Here is a 13,718-nt window from a genome sequence, read left to right as displayed (position 1 = left end):
TAGATAACACCAGGGATGGGATTCTATTGGTTTGGACCGGTTCGGGTGAACTGGTAGCTCCGACAATCATCTGGGTGCGAACTGGCTTGCTCCGATGATCAAGTGGGCTCACCTACCCCTGCGCTTTACTAACCGTTATCTTCTCAGCTGAATCGCGTGGCAGAGTGGATTCCTGCACTTCAGCTGTTTTCCTCCCTAGCAGCAATGTGGAAGGTAAGTATTCTCAAAAGTGTGCACGCTCGCGCAGTGTGAAGTGAACCATTTGTTTAACTGGTAGGATCTCACCCCTGGACAACACAGTGATGTCCCAAGGTTTTGGAGAACACCAAGCTGGAACTTTGTGTAACAGAATACAGCAGTAGCTTGAACTAGAAAGTAAAGTGGCTTAATAAACACAAAGATCCCCATTATCAATATAGATTCAAAAATATATCTGGCTAAATTAATCGGTCCTTTGGTCTCTACAATCCAATCACATAATTTCAAAGAACAAGGCCTAAAGAGGAATTTTCAGTTATATATAATAAATGTATATAATATACTGTATGTCTGGCTATCAATAGAAAGTAGGTAATCACAAATGTAAATAATGTACAGAGGTAAACCAAATAAAAGGGCATTTGTCACTCATGCAGTTTTTTAAAAAAAAGATGGACGAAGGATGTAGGAAAAAGTGTAGTAAATATATTAATTTGTAATATAAATTTATGTAAATTAATCCTTTCATTTTTATTAGTTAAAAAGGCCTATAAAATGAACAGGCTGACTTTAAACTGATTAGTCTGATCATATATCTGTGAATTACAACATTGTTAGAAAATAATATGAAGAATGTATGTATGTATTTGAGTTTTTGCCCATGAAAAGAAATAGCCAGAGTAAAGCTTTTGATTAAACAATAGTGATGATACAATATTTTTGGGACTTGTGCAGGGTTGGAATTCTGAATGCATGGGTTTATTCACAAAATACAGATAGTCCTTTTCTTATGACCACAATTGAATCCAAATTTCTATTGCTAAGTGAGATGTTTATTAAATGAATTTTGCCCCATTTTCCAACCTTTCTTGCCACAATTATTAAATGAACCACTGCAGTTGTTAAATTAGTGACTCGTTTGTTAAGTGAATATAGCTTCCCCATTGACTTTGCTTATCAGAAGGTGGCAAAGGATACTCACATGACCCTGGGACACTGCAACCGTCATAAATATGGGTCAGTTGACAAACATCTGAATTCTGATTACGTAACCACAGGGATGCTGCAATCATCATAATGTCAAATGTAAGTCACTTTTTCAGCATCACTGTAACTTTGAATAGACACTAAACAAATTGTTGTAAGTTGAGGACTACATGTATTGTCAAAAAAGATTCACAGTTTACAACCTGGCAGCCAGACAGCATTCATTTATTAGTCTTCTTCGGATAATTTTATAATTTCAGTGAGACCTTTGGGAAAGTATTGGTGTAAACCAGGCATGTCCAAAGTCCGGCTCGTGGGCCAATTGCAGCCCGTTTTCAAATTTTGAGTGGCCCGCAGCCTCTTCTCCCTGCCGGCTCAGCCTGTCACTCATCCCCTCCAGCTGGCGATTTTCCTTCACTGCACATTAATGTTAATGGTTCAAAGAATGTCAGACTGAATGGTCGTCCCCACACATTTTCACCTCACCAAATCTGGCCCTCCTTGCAAAACGTTTGGACACCCCTGGTGTAAATAAATGTGAGGTTCAAAATGGATGCCTTACTTTTCTGCATGTCAAGTTCCTATTAATTTATTGTTATTAACAATGATTCAAAGAAATCAAGTGGGACAGTGAGTTTAATGGAAATCCTAGTAGATTCCAGGAGGCTCACTGGTATCCATAGATACCAGTTATTTACCCCCAATCATAACTGGAACATTGTTATGATCGGAATTCCTATGAAAGTAATTCACAGCTGAGGCCATAATGTTATACACAACAACCTGAATAGGAGATAACTGAACACGCTTTTGGGATTGCGCTGTAAATATGTTTCATCCTTAAAATGTAAGTTTCTTCTACCTTATTTTATTATAACAAGCATTGCAATTTTGTATTGGTGGAATCAAATCTGGAGTGAATATTTGAAAGGCTTTTGGTTGAAGGATCCTTTTATCTGTACCTATTTATACTGGGCCAACAACATAGAGCAATTGTATATGTCTTTTTAATGAGATATATATGCAGCTGCAGTTGGTTGAAATTAACTGTGCCTTTTTTTAATTAGGTCTATAAAAATGTAAGTTTATTATCCTCCATGTTTTTGTTAAAAAGTCTTTCTATACATTTCTCCTTTGTATCCAGGGACCCCGAGGGCAATAGAGATGAATCATCAGGTTTAATTTAATGCAGTAGGAGAGAGAGACCTGTGTGGTCAAGTTGGCATGAAACAGTGGCTTTGATCTACTTCAGGTGCACTGAGCCCCAACCAGCCAGCAACAATAATATCTTTGTGAGATGATCAGAGCAGAGAATGAAATAGAGTGGTGGGGGGATTGGCCTGAATGAAAATTCAAGGCTTTCCTTTGTTGTGGTTCTGGCAAGCAAAAAAGTCAATTGTCAGGAGAAATTCAGCCAACATAAAACAGGGTGAAAGTGCAATGGTCAAGTAATGGGCTTCTTTCAAAGAATCTTAACAAGAAAGCATTCAAGATAATTTGATGGGTTCCCATATTTTCCTACAAATGTAGATGGGAAGTGCCGTGGAAGAATAGGGGGGTTGAAGATTGGAACTCTTAATCTGATAAATAGGAAGACTTTGGTAAGTTTATGTCCTTATAAAATTGTAATATGTAGGGGTTTTTTTGAAAAAAGAAAATAAATCTTGTTAAATAATGTACTCTACCAACTAGTAAAAAAAACAACTCTGCAAATTAAATAAAGGAGGGTTTTCATCTTATCCCAGTCATTAGGCTTTTAATCAATGAAAGTTCTTAAAATTAATCTTCTGGTGTGTTTTTTTTAATGCATTGATGTAAGGCATTCCCAAATTGATTATAGTTTACTAGGGAAATTTAAGATTGCTAAACAAAGATCCCATCTGGATTGCTCTGTTTGTGGAGACCAAAATTACTCTCTGTCATTCTGAAAGCAGAAAGAGACTTGTGTCCCGCTCTCCCCTCCTGTTCTTTCTTCCATTTAACATTTGTATATTTGACTGATCCCGGTTGTTAAATTTTTATTAGTTATAGCCGTGATGGCGAACCTATGGCCTGCCTGCCACAGGTGGCATGCAGAGCCATTTCTGAGGGCACACAAGCTTCAGTGCCCCTGTGCGCACTGGCCAGCTGATTTTTGGTAGTTTCAGGGAAGCCTCTGGAGGGCGAAAATCCGCCCAATGCGCAAACTGGAAGTTCAGGAACAAACTTTTGGTTTGTGTGTTGGGCTGTTTTTCGCCGTCTGGAGGATTCAGGGAGGCCTCCTGAAGCCTTTGGAGGGAGAAAAATGGTCCAATGGGCAACCTAGAAATCTATTCCCGAACTTATGGTTTGCTTGTTGGGCTTTTTTGTGCCCTTCCCAGGCTCCTAGAAAGCCTCTGGAGCCTGGGGAGGATAAAAAAACAGACGTATCTGGACGACTGGAAGTCGGAAAATGGGCTATTTCCGGCCTCCGGAGGGCATCCAGGGAGGCGGGGGAGGCCGTTTTCACCCTCCCCAGGCTCCTAGAAAGCCTTTGGAGCCTGGGAGGGGGAGACAAAAATGGACTTACTGGGCCCACCGGAAATCAGAAGATGTGCCATTTCTGGCCTCCAAAGGGCCTTCAGGGGGGCGGAGAAGGCCGTTTTCACCCTCCCCAGGCTTCTAGAAAGCCTCTGGAGTCTGAGGAGGGTGAAAAGCGTACCTACCAGCCCCCCCAGAAGTCTGAAAATGGGCCATTTCTGGCCTCCGGTGGGTCTCTGGGGCCTGGGGGAGGCTGTTTTTGCTCTCCCCAGGCTCCGAGAAAACATTGCACGCATACGCAGGGCAGCAGGGGGGCAGTCCCGCACGCATGTGCAGGAAGCACAGTGCCAGGGGGCATTAAATTATGGGGGTGGGCACGCAAGCGCACACAATAGTGTGGGGGTGTGTTCTTTTGGCACCCAAGGTGAAAAAGGTTCGCCATCACTGAGCTATAGGTTGTGATGAAGGACTGGTATGATTTATTCTTACTGTACTTTCCTAAAATTGAAAAAAGATGGTTTCTTATGCTGAGGTTGGAGATAACATTATGACATTGGATTTCTCTCTAAATTCAGAGACTTCTGTCTGATTTTAGAGGGCAAAATCTGACCTAATATGTTCCCTGGAGGAATCGGGTTAGAACCTCAAAATATGTGCTCTATTTTTACTTTGCAAAACTCCCTTATGCCATAGAATTATTTTGTGATGTTGCAATAGGGTTATTATTATTATTATTAGCGTATGGCACGTATTAGCCAAGGATCACCGAAGTGGCTGGCTGCTTCTGTGAAAGGAATTTTTTGGGGTGGTACTATTTTACCTGTGGGCTGCCTGAATGCCGGTAGGCAATCGGGAGAGGCTCTTTTTCTGTCCCTACATGGTTTATTTGCTCATTGGAATCGAGCCATTGACCTGCCAGCCTCAACGGAGCGCAGGCTCAGCATCTTACCACGTGAGCCACCGCAGCCCCCTGCAAAGGGTATTTTCTCATAAAAAAGAAGCAGAAAACCTCCTTCCAATCTTCCAATCCAGTTCAAACACTGCTTTTTTCAAAAAAAAAAAAATAGTATTCAACTAATACTGTGTTCAAGGAATCAAAGATAGTTATATGGAGTTTAAATTATTTTTCTTAGAACCATATAAATAGCTTTCATTCTCTCCTAATTTCAATATTGTTTATTTGTATCTCATACTTATGTTTTCTTCTAAGCATGCATTTACAAAGTTCATGCTGACACAGACAGAAAAGGACAATTGTTAAATCATGCAATTTGTGCAGGCACTCCACCCAGTTTCTGAATTAAGTCTGTGTTTTCAGTTTGGAGCTGATGACTTTTGGCCTGAAAATCTTGCAGTAACTTAATTTTCTTTGATTTTATCTTTTGGACTGTTAAAAGGTCCTCTTAAAGATCAACAGGATACAAGAACCGAGGGATTGCTTGGGTGAATTTGTGTATTATAAATATCCCCAAGGTTCTCAGTTTAGTTCAAAGGGATGTCCTTTGCCTAGTTTTGTTTATATCTTTTTAAAAAACAAACTCCAAGCAATTGTGCATATTCTGACTTGGTTGATTTCCCAGCGTCTCACACAGTGCTCTTTTTGCTCCACAATATCCACCCAAGCTGCCAGCTTTGTTTACACAAATAGAGTCTGGAGCACGTTTTCAGCCCTAGAGCTTGCACAGTACGTGTCTTTCCAGAACATCCTGGGGTGGAGACCGCAGAGGCATGCTGGCTCAAAGTGTTCCTACAGGCTGATTTCTGTAATCTCAGTAGGAGCCAGACCAGCGAGTGGTTTTAGTATATGTTGGCTGCAATTTGATGGCAGAACATGCCACATTGCAAAAGCATCAGGCTTCACAAATCATTATTGAGCCGAATTTCTTGGCTGTGCTGGGAAATGTCCGCATAGAAAGGAAACACATCACAACATGTTGCTGAATTTGATCGTATATGTGGGCAGTTTTCCCCAGGACCCACTCAAAATCTGCATGGTAGATTTTCATGTTGTATTACTCACATTGTATTGTTCACCAGCTTTTATGTTAGGCAGTTTAAATGTGTGATCTCCAAGAGTATGGAGTCAAATGCCTGGAGCAAAGCATTTTTCAGTCAATTGGCCATAACCCAGTAATTCACAAAAGCAGCAATTTGTTGTCCCCGACTACATTAGTACAGTGGATGGTGGATGAAGTGAGAAGTGCTGCCTTGAAAATGAAAATAACCCCTCCCCAAAAAACTCATAAAAATAATGCAGAACCATGAAACTACAATTATTCAAATCCTGGTTTTTCTCAGTATTCTGTCTAAAGTAATAGATGAACGTTCAGATGTGACAGAGCATAATTTAAACTATCCTGTAGTTATTTGTTTAATATAAAATATACATGAATATTATCACATTACCAGTGTAGAAATAAATTGGTTTGATACTTAGCTGAGATATTTTGTTTCCTGTTAAAAAAAATCTGGTGTGTGTGTGTGTGTGTGTGTGTGTGTGTGTGTGTGTGTTCCCAAATATGGAAAGTTAACACAGATTTTTCTCATGAATAACACATTTGAAAAGAAAATCCTCATGGAGGATTAAATATGCATTAGATATACAAAGTATATCTTGTATTAAGTATATGCAGATGAAGTAGTTATAAATATGCCTTTTGTAGCAAATCCAGTTCATTTGTGCTTTGTATGATTCCCCTCAGGAAAGCAGTACTGATAATCTTCAACTTACAACCATTCATTTAGTGACTGTTTGAAGTTACAACGGCACTGAAAAAAGTGACTCACAACATTCATTGCCCTAACAACTGTCACATTTGTTACTGTAACTGTCACATGGTTACCGTATTTTTCAGACTATAAGACGCTCAGAACTATAAGACACACCTAGCTTTTGGGGAGGAAAACAAGAAAAAAAAACTGCCTCTGCCTCCCAGTAATTTGCTTCCTTGCAGCAAACAGCAGCTTCAGCATAGCCTGATTTAGCATGAGTAGCTGATTGGTGTTTGGCTTGTCCTCCCAGAATACCAATGATCAGGTGTTCCAGGCTGTGGGGATCGCTGCTGCCTATGGCCGTCTCCATGTGCCCCATTTACAGTCTCCACGCATCCCGTTTTTGGCCCGTTCCAAACGGGGGCTGTTGTTGTCGGGGATCGCTGCTGAACGGGACACACAGAAAACAGGATGTGCGGAAGCCAAAAATGGGAAGCATGGAGGCTGAAAACAGGACATGCAGAGGCCGAAAATGAGGCACACGGAGGCAGTGGCAATCCTCGGGAGGTCAATAAAACTGTGAATCAGCTGTTTGTGCTAAATCAGGTTGTGCTGAAGCTGACCAGGCTATTTGCTGTTTGCTGTAAGATGAAAAATTGCTGGGAGGCAGAAGGTGAAGGGTGGGGTCTGGCAGGTGGGCGGGGCTTCGACAACATTTGCTCTATAAGACACACAGACATTTCCACCCACTTTTTGTGGTGGTGGGGGGGGGGCGAGAAAGTGTTCTTAAAATACAGTATATGATCAAATTTTGGGCATTTGACAACTGGCATGAATTTTGGATGATTGCAGCATCCCAGGGTCATGTGATCACCATAAGAGCCGTGGTGACGCAGTGGTTAGAGTGCAGTACTGCAGTCTACTTCTGCTGATTGCCAGTTGCCAACAGTTCGTCAGTTCAAGTCTCAACAGGCTCAAGTTTGACTCAGTCTTCCATCCTTCTGAGGTCGGTAAAATGAGATTGTGGGGTGGCAATATGCTGACACTGTAAACTGCTTAGAGAGGGCTGTAAAGCACTGTGAAGCAGTATAAAAGTCTAAGTGCTACTGCTACTGCTATTTGCAATCTCCCCACTGGCTCCTGACAAGCAAAATCAATGGAGGGGGGAGGTTAAGTGGATTCACTAAACGACTGTGTGATTAATTTAACAATTGCAACACTTAACACCATGGTAAAAAAAGAAGTAAAATTAGGCACAATTCACTTAACAACCATTTTGCCTAGCAATAGAAATTCTGGTCCCAATTATGGTTGTAAATGGATGACTACCTTTATATTTCTACATAACATAGGAGTAGTCAAACACATAGCTATATCTTAGTTGTACTGTTTTGTTTCATTACTAACTGGGAGCTGCCAGATGGGACTTGATATACATGTACTTGCCTTGTTCATGAAACAGGAATCCAGGCATAATCTGTAATCCCCTATGTTTACAATTTTCCTATATTTTCCCACTGCCACTTCTGCCTTTTCTTTACACCCATGCAGTGAAATTGAAATCTTACCAAAAATATATATGAAGATAAGGTATTAACAATAAACACATTAGGTTGCTAGAGTAATTGTACTCTACAAAGGAATACCTTGGTTTTTAAAATATCTTAATATAACAACTACAAAAATGTTACTAATATGCATGGTAGAATTTTTGAATAGTATAACGCCGCTTGTATGTACAGTAATGTCTGTTGTAAATAGTGCATTACTTTGGAGTACAAAAAGCCATTTCAGTGCACAGTACAAGACTGCCTGTAGAAACATACCCAGACAGCCCTTTGTGTTCATTTATCAAAGCTCTCTGCTTCTATTGCATTGCAGGCGACATAGTAAATATTAGAGGGGCAAAGGTTATTCTGTATCCAGACAGTGCCATTAACTGAAATGATTTTTTAAAAAATGAACTGCGGGCCTTAAAATACAAAGCAAAAATGTTATTCAAAATTGCCAAACTCCAAAACATTAAAGAAAATTTACAGATCTTGTCTTCTGTGAAACATTTGATATAAATTCATATATGGTAATAACCCTGCTCTTAAGAAAGCAGGAAAAGAACTGGACAGTATTGTTATTAGATATACTCACAACTTAATTGAGCAAGCATTTTAAATGGATTTCATGAATGGCTATCCACCTGGCGTGAAATCTCCAAGGCCTTTCCATAAGGCCCACCACTGGATTTTTTTTTATGTTTTGGAGAAGTGAAGTCTGCATCTAGAGATGTGTAAATAAGTTTTACCAAATATACCAATGGCACAAAATCATGAAAAGCAGTTGTTAAATGTTATTTTATTGGTTTTGACAGTATTTTAGCCTATCTGGGTAATTCTGAATCTTGACTATCTATGCCCTGATTAAGTATGAATTTAAAGTTTTATGAAAATCTTGATGGGTATGATTTTGGAAAGAGAGAATACCCAGGTGTAATTTACAACACTTTTAGCATAGTTGTTTGGAATATTTGTCCAATTACTCAAAGGTATAAACAGAAAAGTAAAAACTGGAAATCTACAATGTGGAGGTGATAGCTCACACCAGAAGAAGGTTCTTAAAGGGTTTGTATCAAATCCTTAAACAATTTGTAAAATATTTGACAGCTTATTATTATTTCTGTGGTGCTGCTTCTGTTTTTATGTGCATACATAAGTACATTTTCTCTTGGATTTATATTAATTAGTGACCAGGTAAAACATTTCAAATCAGCACATGCTTTTTAATGGAAATAAGAAGCACTAATAAAGGCTCTAGGGAAGCTATTTCAGCAGATCTGAAGACTGGCACAATGGCCAACAGATTGGAAAAGATCAGTCTATATTCCAGTGACAAAAATGAGATGCAACAAACTAAAGTATGCAAACTATCATACGCTATTCTTAGTTTCACATGCTAGCAAAATAATATTTATGAAGTGCTTTTATTGATATATTATTGCAATAAGAATGGTAAGTAGAGACTTTATTCATTCTTCCAAAGATACATTTAAATATATTTGAACCTATTTTCATTAGTAATAATGATGTCCCATTGAAAGTTCATCCCAGAATGATTTTTATAACTTTATTAGTAGTGTTTGCTGTTGAAAACTATTGAAAACACAATAATGTTTGCTATTGAAAACTATTATGGATAACTGCATATCAGTTCAGTTCAAGTTAACAGTTCAGTTATGGATTGCACTGGAAAAAAGCTTTTTTTTTTTTTTTTTCAGATTCAGTACAATATTTTGCCTTATAATTATAATGCTGTTTTCTATCATGAAAGACAGGTTGATGTGAACTACTAGGTTAGTGTTATTAATGACAAGTTTGGGTGGCCTGAGCGGCATGTGATGAGGTGAGCCCCCATCCTCACCCCAGCTCCTGCTAACAGTTCAAAGGCATGCAAATATGAGTAGCTATATAGGTACCACTTCAGTGGGGTTAACAGTGCTGTGTGATGTCAAGACAAAAATGTCTTGCGACAGCACTGGCTCATTGGCCTTGAAACAAAGATGAGCACCACCCCATACAGTTGGCAACAACTAGCAGAGTAAAATCTGCAAGGACTCCTTTTTTTAATGCCAAGTTAGGAGTTTTCAACAAATATAAATTGTTTGTATAAATACAGATTTTTTAAAATACCGATAGCATTAATGAAATAGTTTCCAATGAACATGTCAACTGAAGATGCCCCTTTGTATCCTTCAGTGCCAATTCCATTTGATGTTGGGAACAATACAATAACATAATTACTGCATATAATATTAAACTACACAACTTTACATAGCAAGAATCATTTGGAAAGCCCCCCCCCCCCAAATATGGCATTATGCAGTGGTGTATGAACCATTAAGCAGACTAAGGACATGCTTAGGGCATCAGGGCCAAGAGGGCACCACAAAGTTGAGAAAGAAAGAAAAACCCAATGAAGATCCGTACAGTATGTAGAAAGGAGGGGGGGGGGCACCAAGATTTGTTAGTGCTTAGGGCACCAGTGAGCCTTAATCCACCACTGACAGTATGAGAGACCTACAAATCAGAATTCAATGGGAGGTGCACACTTTCATAAGTGCAGGGATGGTTTGTTTCAAAAAGCTTTTGGGAAATTATGTTTGGCCTTTTATTCTCTGTATATTCTTCCACTTTCAGACAGTCCTTTCTTCTCAGAAACTCCTCTTCTTCCTGCCTATCCTGTTTTTCATAGATTATAATCTAGAGCACTGCTTTCATCTTATTTGGAAAGTGATTTGTTATCTGTGCACAAATACGATTTGCGTTTCTTAGAAAGAAAAAGAAGACCATGCTTGCTTGTATATGTCTAAATTTAAACTTGTTTGATTTTATAAAGCTGTGATAATCTAGGGAAGATCACTTGATACAGCTTGAAAGTGCTTTCTTGGTACTGTCATTTTTTAAAATATACAATTATACCTTTATAAGGTGAAATAATTTACATTTTTCAATGTTTTCAAGTACTTTTGCAATTTACTCCTCCTCAAGAGTTGACACTGAATTTTGGTTGGGCACACCAAGGTTGAATTGAGGACTGTATCTCATCCAGATGATTTATTCATAACAAACTGTGCCTTCTGGCAGATGCATCACAGCTGAATACGGTTAAACTAGATTCATCATTTCATTTGTTTCTGATTGCTCTATAATGTTTACATATCTAACATATTAGTATAAATCTTGGAGGGAGTAGATTGAGGTTAAGTCCTCCCACATGGCTCTTTTTTCTTTTCTCAATCTTACTATAAGCATTGAACCTTCATAACAGTTGAAATATTCCAAACCAAGAGAGAAATATGTCCCTGGTTAATTCAGTGGTTTAAAATGGATTACAAATGAAGAACAGACAACCACAAAAACTACATTGTTTTTCTTCAGATGTTTGAGGATGCTGTCATTCCGGTCAAAATAATAGTCAGAAGGGATGGAGAGGTTTTTAGATTTTTATCTTATACCTTTGAAAGGCATGCATCCCCTACATACACCAGTTCAATTATATATTTTATTGTAAAAGAAAACATGAAATAAGCCACTCTTCAATAATTGCTTATATTCTTTGTGAACATTATTATTTCTTTGATTTATAAAATTTATAAACATACTCTATTTATTTATCACACTTGTATAGCTGCCATCTCATGTAGTAACTCTGGGAAGTATATATAATAAAATAAGATACATAAAAACCATTAGAAAACCACAACTTAAAATATTAAAAAGGTAGAAGGCAAAATGGTGACAAAGTATACAAAGAGTGCCTCCATCATATAGCCTTCTAGCATCCATTCAATCTTTGAATCCCGAAGCTAGTTGACAGAACCATGTTTAAGGCCTTCCTTGGCAAGAAATATGTTCCATATTAATCCAATTTGCACGATTCCTAATTAGCCCAAAATGAAATAGCTATTTTTGGGGGAGGGCGTATATTTACACCCACCCCAAAAATCAGGCCTGGCCTTATTATCGGGACATGTCGTATTTTCGGGGAAACACAGTAGATAATACAATTATCCTAATAAAACTCCTGCAAGTGAAATGAACCCACTTTCTTGCATTTATTCTGTGTACTCTCGTGTTCCCTACACTGAAATAAGATACAAAAAGATCATTAACACAGTATCAGTATTACAGATTATAATAGTATCAATAGTAAAGATGAAATACATAGAAACAAATAGGTGGTTTTTTCTGCCATATGTGAAATAGACTCTTTGTATACTTGCTACATTTTCCTTACAAAAATCTTATATTTTTCAAAATTTTGTATTGATCTATTATTTTATCATTGTATTCTCTGAACTCTCAAATTTATAATACCTCTCCCTATTAAAGAACTTAAATATTGCAAATGATAGGTCTCATGTACCGCATGGACAAATTGCCCCCAAGTTTGAGGCAGTGTATAAGTGCATAAAAATGTTGCAGCAGATTGAGGTTTGTAATCTACTTACGAAAGACCAGGACTTGAGACCATGAAGGTGAGAGAAACAGGTTTATTTGATGCATCGAGTTCAGCGTGTTCACACACCAAAATCTGAACTGCCTGGGCTCTGCCCAGGATGCTACTTTTATGCCGTGTTCCACACTGTGCATTCTCAAGGCGTTTCCATACACGAGACAAGCATGACATTTCGAAAAGGAGAAGTTCATTTGGAATGTTAGCTGTTTCACCTCTGTTCTATCTCTCACCCACGCCTGGCTTCCTGTGCCCCTCCTTTACAGGGTCTTGCCACACTGTTCAACACTATTTTTAATACTTATGAGGAAGTTGGAGAGAAAGTTCACTCAAGCTACAAGTCAAAGTTGGAACCCCAGGGCACTAGAATGAAAAGCCAAGCTAATATGAATTTATAAGGTTCATTCTATTAAGACCACCTAACCTGGCCAGCCACTGGTGGGTTTACCTGTGCACCCCCTCCTGCATAAAAAAAAAATAGAATTTTTTTTAAAAAAATGTACAGTGCTGTTTCTCAAACACACCTTCTAGGTACATAAGCATACATTATTGTCAATGAAATTGATTTCTTTAGCTTTTACTGACCTGATTTATAGCAAATGACAGTTATTACCTGAAAAGCTGGGCAGGATTGGACCTCACTAGTGCTTAGAGTGGGAGACCACTGGCCGTTCCAGAGCTGTCAGATAGACTGGGAAGTTAAAAAGGAAACCCAAGATGATTGTGTTAAACCAGGTCCATATCCAGGTCCAAGCTACAGAAATTCAGTTTGGCCTGAAGAAGACTTTATCTTGTAAGTTGCTCAAACTACTCAGCTCAAATGCGGCAGATATTTGTACTTCCATTACAAACAAATTTGCATTTGATATGTAGTTGGGATTGAAATCAAAAACGAATGTCTGTCTTCCTTCGAGCACATTATCCTTCCTTTTACATCTGAAGAGTTTTTAGAAATACTTGTGGCTGCCAGCCCTCCCTTCCACTTCCAGTTGTTATCAGTGTTATGACTTTTCTTTGAAGGAAAGCCTCTCTTTGCGGGACTTTATTTTAAAAACTACAGTTAATTTTTTTGTTGGGTGAGAATTCATCATACATTTGAAAGAGTTTCCTTTTCCTTTGGTGCTTCAAATTGTTAAAATTATAAGCCCCTCCCCCCAAGTACATTCTAATTGTGGGAGATAAAACTGAAAAATATGAATGTCAGAATTCAAATCTTTTTTAAAAAACACTAGAAAACTTAAAATTATAACTTGTAAAGAATATCTGTGGAAGAAAGAGCTTGATTGAAGGCACATGTTGCAGGCAAAAGAAAAACA

General features: G+C 38.4%; 1 protein-coding gene across 4 annotated transcripts in view; it reads left to right on the top strand.

Moving 5' to 3' along the window:
• FGGY (FGGY carbohydrate kinase domain containing) overlaps positions 1-13,718 on the top strand; it is a 178,245-nt gene that overhangs the window by 82,718 nt on the left and 81,809 nt on the right. The gene's annotated exons all lie outside the window — the stretch shown is intronic.

This window comes from Thamnophis sirtalis, unplaced genomic scaffold (assembly GCF_051295495.1).
Source record: "Thamnophis sirtalis isolate CommonGarterSnake01/CBP01778 unplaced genomic scaffold, rThaSir2_p1.2 scaffold_7, whole genome shotgun sequence".
Classification (NCBI taxonomy): Eukaryota; Metazoa; Chordata; class Lepidosauria; order Squamata; family Natricidae; genus Thamnophis; species Thamnophis sirtalis.
The sequence above is the reverse complement of the archived record's forward strand: the minus strand, read 5'-3'. Positions and strand labels throughout refer to the sequence as shown.